The sequence below is a fragment of the Mauremys mutica genome, chromosome 2 (assembly GCF_020497125.1).
Source record: "Mauremys mutica isolate MM-2020 ecotype Southern chromosome 2, ASM2049712v1, whole genome shotgun sequence".
Lineage (NCBI taxonomy): Eukaryota > Metazoa > Chordata > Testudines > Geoemydidae > Mauremys > Mauremys mutica.
The window spans coordinates 203,030,980-203,045,018 of record NC_059073.1 but is presented as its reverse complement, the minus strand read 5'-3'; the positions used below and the strand labels follow the sequence as shown (position 1 = coordinate 203,045,018).

General features: G+C 42.9%; 1 protein-coding gene across 1 annotated transcript in view; it reads left to right on the top strand.

Annotated features, from left to right (window-relative positions):
* Positions 1-8,452: 8,452 nt before the first annotated feature.
* STARD3NL (STARD3 N-terminal like) overlaps positions 8,453-14,039 on the top strand; it is a 49,508-nt gene continuing 43,921 nt past the window's right edge. Inside the window, exon 1 of the mRNA XM_045005807.1 lies at positions 8,453-8,580. The gene's annotated coding sequence lies outside the window, so the exon portion shown is untranslated. The remainder of the gene's footprint in view (positions 8,581-14,039) is intronic.

Here is a 14,039-nt window from a genome sequence, read left to right as displayed (position 1 = left end):
CTCTGAGGGCCTATTGTAATTATGCAAAGTGTGGGCCACTAATGGTGGTTTGGAATCTTGATGACTCCCATTAACCGGGACAATTGACTGCAGATGGCTCTGTTTTACCTGTAAGTCTTCCTGTATATGGCGTGTGTGCTGGCAAGTGGGTAATGAAGTCTTACAGTGACATGTGATCATGTCACCTGAACTGGAATCCATCTTTAACCTAGTGCTTTTCCATTGAGAAGCGGGTGGGGGGGGGGAACACCTGGGAACCCAGAGGGACAAAGGATTCCCACCTTATGCAAAAGATATATAAATGGGTGGAACAGAACAAAGTGAGAGCCATCATGATGAATCCCCTAGCTACCATCTGAGCTGGAACAAGAGCTGTACCAGGGGAAAGGATTGTGCCCAGACTCAGAAGGCATCCAGTCTGTGAAAGAAATGTATTGATACATCTCTGAGGGTGAGATCTTATCTGTATTCAGTTTCTTACTGTATTAGACATAGACTTGCATGTTTTATTTTATTTTGCTTGGTAATTCACTTTGTTCTGTCTGTTACTACTTGAAACCACTTAAATCCTATTTTCTGTATTTAATAAAATCACTTTTTACTTATTAATTAATCCAGAGTATATTTTTATTTTATTTTTTATATTTTTACTTATTAATTAATCCAGAGGGGGGCAAACAGCTGTGCATATCTCTCTATCAGAGTTATAGAGCATGAACAATTTGAGTTTACCCTGTATAAGCTTTATACCAGGGTAAAACGGATTTATTTGGGGTTTGGACCCCCTTGGAATTTGGACATCTGACTGTTAAAGGCAAGAACACTTCTGTTAGCTGCTTTCAGTCAAGCCTGCAGCTTTGGGGCAAGTAATTCAGATCCTGGGTCTGTGTTGGATAGGGTGACCAGACAGCAAATGTGAAAAATCGGGATGGGGGGTAATAAGAGCCTACATAAGAAAAAGACCCCAAAATTGGAACTGTCCCTATAAAATCGGCACATCTGGTCACCTTAGTGTTGGAACAGACGAGCGTGTCTGGCTCAGCAAGACAGGGTGCTGGGGTCTTGAGCTGGCAGGAAAGCAGGGGCAGAAGTAGTCTTGGCACATCAGTTGGCAGTTCCCAAGGGGTTTTCTGTGATCTCACCCATCACACTGTTGTCTTCAGTAGGGCCTGGATTTTACACTTTGAGTTTAATTATTTTCACTGTTTTGTTGATGGTCCATTGTACTTCCTGTCTTATGCATTGCGCTGGGCCGGGGTAAAGTTCTCATGAACATTTTAGCCTGGGCCCTGCAAGAGTGTGCTTACCAGTAACAATAGTAGCAAACATGAAACAGAAGGGTCAGCAGGCAGGTGAGTGCCTAGACTGAAAGGGAGAGGGCTGGAGGAGTGGACCCGAACATGTTTGCACTTGGTCCTACCCAAATACCCTTTAAACAGTACTGGAAAAATCAGGCCATATAGTTTCAAGGGTTCTCTGATAGAATAATTCATAGTTTGAAATAAATTAATCTGAAAAATTACAAATTGATAGTGCCCAGTTAATTTGGAGTTTTGCTTCCTCCCCAAATAATCTCTGTGCCAATACTGATTTGTTCTCTGGAGGATATTAACATATTTGTATATTGTTTTACCTTTTTTAAAGGTCCTGTACAGCTAGGAAGTTGTTGGATTCATCTGCATTGCTGGAAATAGTTTTGCCTGTTTCTATAGGCATGCTTACAGTGAAAGTGGGCTTATTTTCTGAAATGACATTTTCGAATGCAAAAGGAGAGGGTGGCGGAGTTAGTCTAATAATACAAGAGATTGTCTTGGAATTTACTCATAGAGCAAGAGTACCAGATCACTTTGTTAATCTATGCGTTTTTCAGGCATATAAACATTAACAAATGTATTCAACTCTGAATAGTGAGAACTTGTTTCTTCACTTACTATAACTGCATTGAGAAACCTGCAGCCAAGAAATCAGTTATTCTACAATCAACAAAAAAACAAACATAATTGGCAAATGTTCTTGGAACCATTTTTCTCTATTGGAGTGCACTTTGATTTGTAAAAGATTAAAAACAATATTTACCATTTTGCTAATGCTACATTGTTTTTTATTGGATTTGTTGTTTTCTAAAGAAAATGTGCAGAAAACCATTTGTTTTATTGGAGGGGGTAAATATGTTTAGATGTGTTTAATGAACATGCCATTGTTTTTAGTAAATTCTGTTAGCTTTTGTGATAGTACTGAATAACAGACAGGTAAAGGCCTGGGCAGAGTTTAGTGTTCTCCTATTGATACTTTTGTAACTACATGTGTATAGCTCAGGTTATGGACATATGTACAGTATATACAAATGAAAAGAAGAGTTGTGGCAAAGGTCCTATCTACACTACAGACAGAACAATGTTTTGTGTAACTGTGTTTGACAGTAGTAGTAAATATTTATATTATGGTATCCCCCTGTCTGGAGTGGCTCGTGACTGAGAATTCCTACCTTAGGGAGACTGTCAGAAGAAGGGCAGATACCCCAAACTGGTGGTATGTTCTATAATTTGATTTCACCAAACCAGTAACAAATGTGTGGAAGTAGAGAAAGAACTGACAAGCATTTGAAGGGGATTTCATATTCAAACAGTCCCCTTATGTAAGCAAGAGTCATGCTAGCCATAACCCTAATAACACAAGATTTGTAGAAGCGAGGATTGTGTGAGGCGAGTGGGAAAGAACTGTATGAGAAGTTGTGACCTTGTGTTAGATAAGTATGGAATGTAGACTATAGTCTAAATTGTTGAGGAAAATAAGGTATCAGGATGACATATGTATAAACAAAATGCAGCTGTCGCCCATTATTGTATGTAACAAAAGGTATAAATGCTTGCTGTAATTGTTTACCTGGAGAGAGACCTGTTCTGCTGTCTCCCTCCACGCAATTGCTAGAGATAATAAAGTATCTGACTTGCTGCACCCAACCTGAGAGAGAGAACTCTGTTTTTCTCCGACAAATGTGTGTTGTACAAACATATGTCTGTTGGACAAAGGTAGAGTTAACATGCTTTATCATGTGTATATACTACAGTTTATTGATAGAGTTGACATGTTATGCTTATAAGAAGCACACAGAATCTTTTAAAGGGGATAAGGCAATATGCCACATTTATTGAGAGTATAATTTAAGCATTAAATTCAGCATGCTTCCATTCACACACCCACACACAGCAAAAAGTTCTGCGGCTGGATTTTACAGTTACCAGTTTTCAGTGTTGCTCAGTCAGTTCCAGCAGCCACCTGAAACTGCACACGAGGGCGGGGAGCTGGGCCTCTGTGGAATGCGTACGAAGCTTGGATGTTGATGCAAAACGAACCCAAAGTCCCAGGGCTTTACACCCTTCTTTTATAGTGATGAGCTCCCACACAAGTCTCTGGGCCTTGCTGTGTTACTTGGGAGCTGTTCAAGGTTGCTCCAATCAGCATTATTTGGGTTGTTATTGGGAGTTATCCGCAGCTGTTTCTTATCTTGTCCCTCTGGCGACATTCTTTATCTTGTCCTTGGGGTTGTATGCCTTTGTGTTAGGGTCGTCAATCTGCCATCCGGGTGAAAGTTGGCGCCTCTCGATTCCTCCACTTCCTTCTTGACCATCAGGCCTAGCTGTCCTTTCTCAGTTAATTACCATACATTCTTCACTCCCACCAAAAAGTAAATAAGGCAGTAACAGCCATAAAACTTCTATCCTTCTAAAAACAATCATTAACACAATCAATAAAGAAGCAACTCAGAACAATTTCTTCTTACTAATTCAAGGCTACAATTTCTTCTTACTAATTCAGAGCTAGCAAAATGGAGTATAAAGCAAAATAAGCAAAATGGAGTACAATTTTACTTGAGACAATTTCTTCCCATTAGGCTTTTGCTTACATTGTCCCCCTTTTGACCCTTTAATATCAATATATTAAATGGGTCACATCTTCTTTAATTGCTTTAAGGTAATGTATTGCAAAACAATTTGGGCTTGTGGTTTGAATTTATATATATCTGGAGAGATATACCTATCTCATAGAACTGGAAGGGACCTTAAAAGGTCATCAAGTCCAGTCCCCTGCCTTTACAGCAGGACCAAGTGCTGTGAGATTTTTGCCCTAGATCCCTAAATGGCCCCCTCAAGGATTGAACTCACAATGTTGGGTTTAGCAGGCCAATGCTCAAACCACTGAGTTATCCCTCCCTTCTTTTCATCCAACAGCACATAAAACACATGACAAACATTATTCCAATTAGTACAAAGAAAACAAGATATGGGATGAATCATAATATTTAAAACTGATGTCCATGACGGGGACCAGCCTCTAAAAATGTCATACCAATGGTGCACCATCATTTGTTGAGCTTGTGTGGATATAATTAGAATTTCAGTTCCTCGGTGCAAAATAGCTAGACTTCGTGTTAGTATTTTTGTCCGGGTTGCTGCAGTCAGTGGATTAATTTGCTTATTCCCTGCTAGCCATTGCTATGAGGTGGTCCAATTAACCCCCAAATAAAAGTTAAAACTCAAAGCATTATTGGCATCTACTGGGTTAACATCCTTGTTTTCATGAACCGGAAAATAGTAAGTCAAGGTGGGAGTTTGCAATATTGTTACATTGCACATACATTGTTGTACAGGTGGCCTTTGAGTATACTTTTCCTGCCACACAATTTTTTCCAATCCAAGAATACAAACACAATTCTTTCCATCATAGTATACTTTCGTGGTGCTATTATCCAATTCATCCCAGTAGCATGTTGCTAAATTTTTGTTTTGCATGGAGCAAGGCTCCTCTAAAATCGGCAAGGTGGGGCATACCCACTGTTGGCTAGTCCATTTTTCATACGGTAATCTCCTTTCTCATTTAAATACATTCCTGCCAATTGTGGGGCCCAAATATGCCTTCCCTGTAGGGTGTGCTAGGAAAGACCATAAGGTGTTCAGGTGCATGGCAGGGCGAACCTGTATTACCTGGATAGTAATATATCCTGTTAGGGTTTGTGTATACGTATGATTCCATAGGCTTATACCATTCTAAAACATAAGGGAGGAAAAGATTATTTCTGTGTCTGTTGGGAAGTGTGGGGCGGAGGGGGGGTAAGGCAGACATATACTTGGCTCAGATCCAATCCATCTCTCTATTAAAACAATGGCTAACAGCTGTTGCTCAGTTAACTGTGCTGTGTAGCATTGTTATCATGGGTGCCACATATGCCTTACCGGCTGGTTGTTTTTTTAAGTAAATGTGAGTTGGATCTTTCCATTATTGGAGGACCATTTAACAGTAGCACTGTTATGTTGCACACAAAAATCATTTTGTTCACCAACACCGTAATTGTGTGCACCTCTAATGGTGGAAAGGTGTGTGAACCAGGTTCACTGGCTTCGCAAAAAGGACTAAAATCCATGATTGGCTCCATAGGGGTTGTCACCTCAATCACGCAGTCACAATTCTCACTGGTTATATTAACCCAGGCTTGGAATGTAATTTGTATGAAGGGACCATACAGGGTATTGTTATGCATGGATATTTCCTGAATCCTGTTCCACGCTCCAATTAAACCATTATAGCCCCCAGTCTGTGTATGTTATCCCTGAACCTCAAAAGCTTATAAATATCCCCAAAAACAACAACCTCTTGCCCTTAGCAGATTCCTGGCAGGACTCCCTTAGGATCAGGTAGTGTGTGAGGGAATCTCCATTGGGGTGCAGGAATTCATGTGGTTAGTGGCAGGTATATACTTCTAGTCCATGTACAATATCTATAATTAAACTCAAACAGATTAAGAAAACAATTTTATCTGTGACACACGAACCCATTTAGTTTGCCGTCTTTTTCAATATGGTACACTAGTGGGATAAGACAGTCAGCTATGGAATAGGGACCTGTCCACTTAGAATCCAGGGTATGATCCTTTTTCCCTAGCTTTAAATACATTACCTGGTCACCGGCTTCCTGTAAATCGGAATCAGTGGCTTTTTGCTTGTACAATTTTGTATTCATTTGTTCAATAGCTTGATTCACCCTGTATTGTAAGGTAGTTTTGTTTTCTTGCAATTGTTTAAGCCACTGAAAGTAGTCATGCTGGATTGCTGTAGGGCAGGGGTAGGCAAACTTTTTGGCCCGAGGGCCACATCAAGGTATGGAAAATTGTATGAATGCTCACAAAATTGGGGGTTGGGGTAGAGAGGGGGTGAGGGCTCCAGCTGGGGGTGCAGGCTCTGGGGTGGGGATGAGGAGTTGGCTTACTATTTTCCGGTTCATATTTTCAGGAGTTGGCAGGAGGGTGCTCTGGGCTGGCACGGAGGGGTTTGAGGGCAGGAGGGGTATCAGGGCTGGGGCAGGGGGGTAGGGCATGGGAGGGGGTGAGGGGTGCAGGCGGCACTTACCTCAAACAGCTCCCAGAAGCAGCGGCATGACCTCCATTCAGCTCCTATGTGGAGGTGTGGCCAGGCAGCTCTGTGCGCTGCCCCATCTGCAGGCGCCCCCCCTGCAGCTCCCATTGGTCACTGTTCCCCGTCAATGAGAGCTGCGGGGGTGGCGTTTGGGGCAGGGGCAGTGTATGGAGCCCCCTGACTGTCCCTACATGTAGGAGCCGGAGGAGGGACATGCCGCTGCTTCCAGGAGCCACACGGAGCAGGGCAAGCCCCCAACCCCACTCCCCAGCTGGAGCTTGAGGGCTGGATTAAAATGTCTGGAGGGCTGGATGCGGCCCCCCAGGCCGGAGCTTGCCCACCTCTGCTGTAGGGTGTTCTTCAGTGAGGCATTCAGTATTAATCATTAACCGCACCTACTGCCCAAACAGGATTTGGTATGGCTGGATTTTTGTCCTCAGCCTGTCACTGCTATGGATGGCAGCTAGGATTAAGGGCAGCTTTTCAGGCCAGTTCTACCAGAGTGGTCTACCACTTTTCACAGTGTCTCTTTAATGGTGCGATTCATTCTTTCCATCTGTCCTGATGATTGGGGTCGGTATGGGATATGAAAGTTTTGTTTCATTTCCAGAGCATGCATCATTATTGTAAAGATTTTCCCCCACAAATGCACCCCCATTATCTGCATCTAATAAGAAATGTTAACTAATATGCAGATATAGAATGAGTGGCCACTGTACTTGGAGCCAGCTGAGAACTACTTTATTTATACATATTCAATGCTTAATTCCCCATTCAAATTAAAAGGAATTTGTACAGTGCAAGATAGTGGAGAGGCATGGGATGGTCTTCTCATTGGTTACAGCAGATCTGGAAGTGGCCCCTCCCAATCTGTGGCAGATTGGGAGGGGCCACTTTGGCAGCATGAGGAGTAGAATTGGGGTGGTGTATCAGCAACTTGTGGGGCACATTTTGTATCTTGGATTATATATAATTTAAGGCCCTTTGTTTTTGGTTTTTATTTTGTGTCCTGGGAATGTCAGTGTTTAAAAAATAGGTGAAAAATCAGTAAAAACTGACAATGGAAGGCCAGTGTTTGAGGTGTTTGAAGTGTGATAGGGATGTCCAGTACTCACAGGAGGTGGCATGAGGGGAGCCTTCCATTTCCTACAGGCTTATTGCTGCAGTGGCCAGGTGATCTTTGCTGCTGGGGCTCATCTCCCTCCCTCACTGCACTGGGGGAAGCTGACACAGCTGTGCTGAAGGGCTGGGGTCAGGAAAGGCATCTGTCGGGCAGGGAAAGCAGATGGTGGCAATCATCGGCCACTCTGCCAATCTCATTCCCCCACATCCGGCAGCTGGCAACTGGTAGTGACCCTCCTCTGCTCAGGTGTGCTGTGCTGTCAGGCAGCGCCTGTGTGAGGCTGAGCCAGGTCTGAGTAGGTTTTTCAATTTTGGTTGGACACATCCCTGGAGGTTTCATCAAATGATATAATCTTTAATTAAACTTTGATTTTTAATTCCTGAAGACGCCAGAGCAATCCTCAGGCGTTGGCAACCCTAGGTCTGGGGTATTCCTGCACTTGCCAAATTCAGGTTAAAATCTGATGACTTGGTTTTTAAAAAATCTGGTAATTCTGGGGGGGGGGCAGGAACTGGGCAGAAATCCATGCTTAAGGGTTGTGTAACCCACTGCACTAATGTAGTAAAGTAGGCACCGTCCTAAATGGTGACAATTAGCTGCTAGGCTCATACGATCAGTTTCAATAGTAGATGGGGTGCAGATAACCCAGCTCCTTTTAAGATGGAGCTCGGGCCCTGTGTGAGTGGGGTTAGGTGGCTGGGTTGCCTGTGACAGCAGGGACGTGATGACCCACATGCCCCCTTGTACCCTTCGGTCCCTCTGTGCCAGTATTGCCTCCTTATGGCCCTGCCCCAAGCACCCCCATCCCATCGCTGCCTAGGGAGTCTGAAGCCCCGCCCCCTGGCCTATAAGCCACGCCCACACCCACTCGGCCCCGCCCCCATTCGCTGCCGACGCGAGCCCCGCCCCCTGCCGCTCTAGTCACTCTGTGTGTGGCAGTTGCCAGGCCCCGCGGCGGTTTCTGTTGGTGCGCGGCCCTGAACCGCCGCCCCCCAGCCGGGGCCGCCCCTTGCCACAGCGGCGCGGCCCCCTCCCCCCACCGCGGCTGAGGTAAGCGCGCCCCCCCCCCATGGGAATCCCCTCCCTGGTGGGCTCAGATCCCGCTCTTCCCCCCTCCCCCCCGCTTGGGTGACTAGATCCCTCCGCCTTCTCCCCGGCCCCCCCCCGTGACTGGATCCCCCCGCCCCGGCCGCCCGCCCGCCGCCGCGATCCCCTCCCTGCGGGGCTCGGCCCGTCTGACCAGCCCCCGGGGGCGCGCCGGGCCTGCCGGGGAGCTGCGGCCCCCGAGGCGCTGAGGGCCGGGCAGGCCTGGAGCGGGTCCCGGCCTCAGGCCGCTCCGCCCGGCTGCGGTGCGCGGGGAGCTGTGAGATGCCGGGACACGTCCCTGGAGGGTCCGCGGCTCCTGGGGCCTGGGTGGTTCGGTAGCTCCTGGGCCAGCAGCTGGGTTGGGGCTGTTTCCTTTTTGTGTCCGTTCACAGAGTGGCTGGTTGGGGGCGGGGCGCAGCAGCAGCAGCTGGGGTGACCAGATGTCCTGGTTTTATAGGGACAGCCCTGGTTTTGGGTCTTTTTCTTATACAGGGTCCTGTGACCCCCCTCCCCCGCGCTATCCTGATTTTTCACACTTGCTGTCTGGTCACCCTAGCCCAGCCATAGCGTTAAGAAAGTGTCATTGAAAAGTCAGTGACCCATCCTCTGCTTTATGAATCAGGGCATTTCTGTGCCAGAGTCAGCATTGAATAAAGGAGGGGGCCAGTCTGCTCATCAAAGTAGAGGTTCCTCTAGAAACATCCAGCGAACAGTTTGTGCGCTGCTTGAGCTGAAACATCTATGATGTATGCAGATCAGTCATACTTGAATTTTGTACTGTACATCTAAAGCTTAATTTTTTTTTCCAGGGGATGTCAGCAGGGGTGGTGGAAGCTTCCTAAAAGTGTGTGTGTGTGTTGGGGGGGGGCACCAATGCCTGAACTGCCCCTTCCCCCCGATGCCCCGCTCGCCCTTGTGGACAGTAAGAAGAGGGCTCTGACCCTCCCCCCTGTTCTGGTGCCCCTGCATGTCAATTTAGTACAGTGGTTCTCAACCTGCTGGCGGCTTGCAGCCCAGTCAGCACACAGATATGTGATATCCTCAGGGTCACATAGGTAGTGGATGCAATAGAGAGCTGCATTTGTGGCCCCAAATGGTAAATAGATTGAGAACCACTTTAACAAATGCTCTCGCATATACAATTCCCCAGGAATTCTGTATCTCAGTGTATTGTCTCTGAAAACAGCCAAAACAAATTAATGTGGGCAACTCTTGGATTTACCCTACAATGTGATCATAAAGTGAATAATTCTAATGTCAAACTGCACCCATTGAATAGGTATGTCAATTGCTGAGAGATACTTTCTTATCTCAACATCAGGAAAGTTCAAAATTGATTCAGAAGTAGGTTGTCAGTTGAGATTTCAGCCAAACTCTTATGGACTTCTCTAGCAGGATGTAAGCAGGATGACTAGTGAAGCTTAAAATAGATTGAAATCTTTGTCATCCTCTCAAGATGAAATGGATCATTATCCAAAGTATATGTAAGAACATTAATGGACGAAGCTATACAGCACAGTACATACATTTCAATTAACTTATACCAGTGAATCAAAAGAAGAGGAGGTCTATATGTTTGGTTGTTTTTTTTTACCAGCAACATTTGGTCAACTATCTACTTTGTGACAGCCATGTTCAAGTGAATACACTGATTTAATTTAGTGTTGATGGTTGGTAACCTTTATCCTTGAAGAAAGTTTAAAATAAAGGATTCATATTACTGAGCCAGAAGCATAGATTAATACACTGTATCTATGCATTGAATGGTTAAGCATTTGAGTTGCCATCCATTTTAGTAATATATAATATCTTTGCTTTCATTTTACATCATAAATGTCTCTGTATTTAACTTTTTCACTTTGGAGATTGGGAGCAGATATAATGCCAAGATTTAATCAACAGTTAAAGTAATCTTTTTTTACTCTTACTGGAACACTGAAACATATGTATTGGTAGTGTTGGAGGTGGAATGCTTGACTAGATGGACCAGTGGTCTGTTCTGGTATTACTGTTCCTTAGCTTGCTGATAGGTTAGTGTTTGAAAAATAAGCCTCTTGACTTCTTTAGGAATAAGTCAAAATAACTGAACTGTATAACATCTGTAGCTTTAAACTAGTCTTACATGAATTCTAAATTCATGTATCAGTGCATTGGGATTAAATGTTGTTGTCTTCTTGGTGATGAATTCTAACTTGATTCAGTCTCACAAGTTCTTGCCCCAACTTTCTGAAATCCATTCTATACCATTATCTAGGGCCATCAGCTAATTTGATAACTAATATCTTTTTAGACTTGACTTTCCCAGTTGAATTCTAGTGGTCTGCCTGGATGTTTAACAACTTTATTTGTTGAAATGTTCTGTATAACCAGATTTGATTTCTAGTGAGTGAGAGAACCTAGACATTACTTTTAGGACAGTATGTTAAATTCACAGTTAGGAATAAGAACAATTAAAAATATTTTTGAAAATTGAATTTAAATATGTAAGAGATACTCTAGCAGGTTTTAAAAATTGTATGATCAATACATTTGTTATAAAACTACATAATCCAACATCATGCTTCAGTGTATCAGTTGATCACCACAGGGTCAGGAAGGATTTTTCCGTATTGCAGCATTGCAAAAATAGCCAGGTACATTATTATTTGGGATGTGGTGTGGTGGTAATATCTTACTCTAAAGATCAGGTATAATCCTCTGCCACGCACAGTGTACTCAATTTGTACCATTAGTCTGATCCGGCATGGCAAATAGTCGGTTATAAAGCTAAAGTTTCAGAAAATAAAAGGGGATATCTTACAACTGTGTTATTGTTAGGGATCTCTTTCATAGCTATAAAATATGACTTTAAGTGTGAAAATGCTTGCAAAGCTTGTCACATTTTAAAATGGCTCAGAATTTCTAAAATCAAATATTTCTTTAAAGGTTCTAAAGAATCCACAGGTATTCTTTTGGTTTCCTGGAAAATGCACCTGACCAGCGGCCTGAGAGATTCCCCATGCCCTTAAAACGTAATCCCTATTGAATGTAAAAGTTGCTGTATTGAAGACTCCCTAATCCTACTCAGGAAAACACAATAAAAGCCTCTTATGCCCACACAGTGTTTGGATGGTAGCCTGGGGCTCCTAAATTTGAATTAGTTCATGAATGCAGTTTCATGAATTTCTGAAAGTAGGAATACAACTAACTTGGCTCACTAGGGGAAAAATAATGGTGGCTTATCTACATTCTGAGGAATATAGCCTCTCAGGTCAGCATGTAGTAGTGATAGCAAAGAAAAATAACTTTAGTCATAGAGAGGAAAGCTACTACTATTTTAACTTTCACTAATTCATTGAGTGGACTTCAAGATTTTACTAGTTAATATTTAACATGTAAAGCCTTAATGGACCATTCTCCTTAAAAGGACCAACTGTTGTTTCAGCTGTGATCAGATGGATTGAAACTGATGATAGTCAGTCTATAAGAAAGGTTTGGGAAAGCAGGAGAGAGAGGTACTGCAGCAAACACAGGATTCTGGAATTCCTTCTTACTCACTAGATGAAGTCCGTGGCATTTTTCTGCATAGACTGTTTTGTTTGGTGTGCGTTGTTTGCTGCTTGTTATGATGTTCATGAGTAGTTATTGCCTTATGTTGTCTGTATCTTTTGAAAACCATAGGCTTATAAGGGGGAGCTAGCCAGGTAATCCCCTCAAGCCTTCAAGGGTTCTTGGCCCATGCTGCTTACAAAAATATTTATAAAATAGATATTGACCTGTGCTCAATATCTATTTTATAAATTTTATTTAAACTCAAACTAAAATAAAATTGAGCAAACCTATCACCAAACCTAAAAACCCCCGAACACTATCAGATCAGAATCATATCATGATAAAATCAAACATGTTAGTCTCAGTATTGGATTGGGATCAAATAAATACCAAAAATAACCAGTCCTTGTATGTTCTCAGGAGTTGATGAAGGTGGCTATCTACTTGGTTATAAACCCCAGCTAAAGAATTTTATCAAAGTCAGTCCGATCTATAATTTGAAAAGAGTTAAATATTGTAATAGTGAAAATAAATTTGTCTCAACCTCAATGCCAATGATAAAGCTGCCTTCTTAGACTTAAGTTTTATTGTGGTGGCTAACCTTTCCTTCCCTCCATCCTAACAGAAATATTATAATACAGACTTCAACAGAACATTCCTGATAAACAGAAGTTTAAAAACTCTTATTTACTGGAAATTACATATGACAGTTTAGTCTCTGAGGATTTGTAAACATGGAACATGCTTTAATGCATATCTGTGAGGTCTTTCCCCATGTGGACTTTATTGGTGCACTCTCACAGATGCATACACACAGCCATGCTCATGCCCAAAAAATAGAAAGGCTGGGATGACTCCCGGTTAATAAAAAACAACCCAACAATAGAAAAAAGATAATTAAGATAATGGGTTTGTGAGCTCTTTACCTTCCACATTCTTCTGGCTTCTTGTAGAATAGGAACTGGAACTGCAGATGAGGAGCCAGGCAGTGATGTTCTCCTGGCACAGTGATTATCACTAGTGGGCTTCCTTTGGGTGCAGGGAAAGTCTAGTCCAGGATTCGGCAACCTTTCAGAAGTGGTGTGCTGAGCCTTCATTTATTCACTCTAATTTAAGGTTTCGTGTGCCAGTAATACATTTTAACGTTTTTAGAAGGTCTCTTTCTATAAGTCTATAATATATAACTAAATGATTGCTGTATATAAATTAAAAAAGGTTTTTAAAATGTTTGAGAAGCTTCATTTAAAATTAAATTAAAATGCAGAGCCCCCTGGACCTCTGGCCAGGACCTGGGCAGTGTGAGTGCCACTGAAAACCAGCTTGCGTGCCGCCTTCGGCACCCGTGCCATAGGTTGCCTACCTCTGGTCTAGTCAAAGGCTAGTTTGGGCTGTTTGTTGATGATGTGACTTTCTCTCACCAAGATGATCAGCCTTGTTGATTCTGGAATATCAGTCTTCCCTTAGATGCCTTATTAATTTGGAAGTCAAGGTTTCTCAGCCTTGCCACTGATGCTTATGGTTTACAAATTTTGCTTGCTTCACCTTGCAACTCTTTCCTCTGAGGTCTTCAGACAAATCAAGGGTGAGGCTTACCATGGAGACATTCAACTGTTTAGCTTAAAATAGGTGCATCAAGTTGGAAAATCCCACTTAAACCAGCAATTTAAAAAAATACTGTGGTCCACATCAGAGACTATGCATCTGCAATCACCCTCAAAATGTCAAAAATCCAGACACATAAGACTACTTTTCTGGAAGCTGACATGGTCTTAAGACATTAAGTTACAAGTTTACAAAAGTATTCAACATAAAACCCTGTGAAAACAATGAATAGGAAAAACCCTAGCACAGCAAAACCAGGTTCTCAGCATTCAGTCATCAGCAAAATAAAA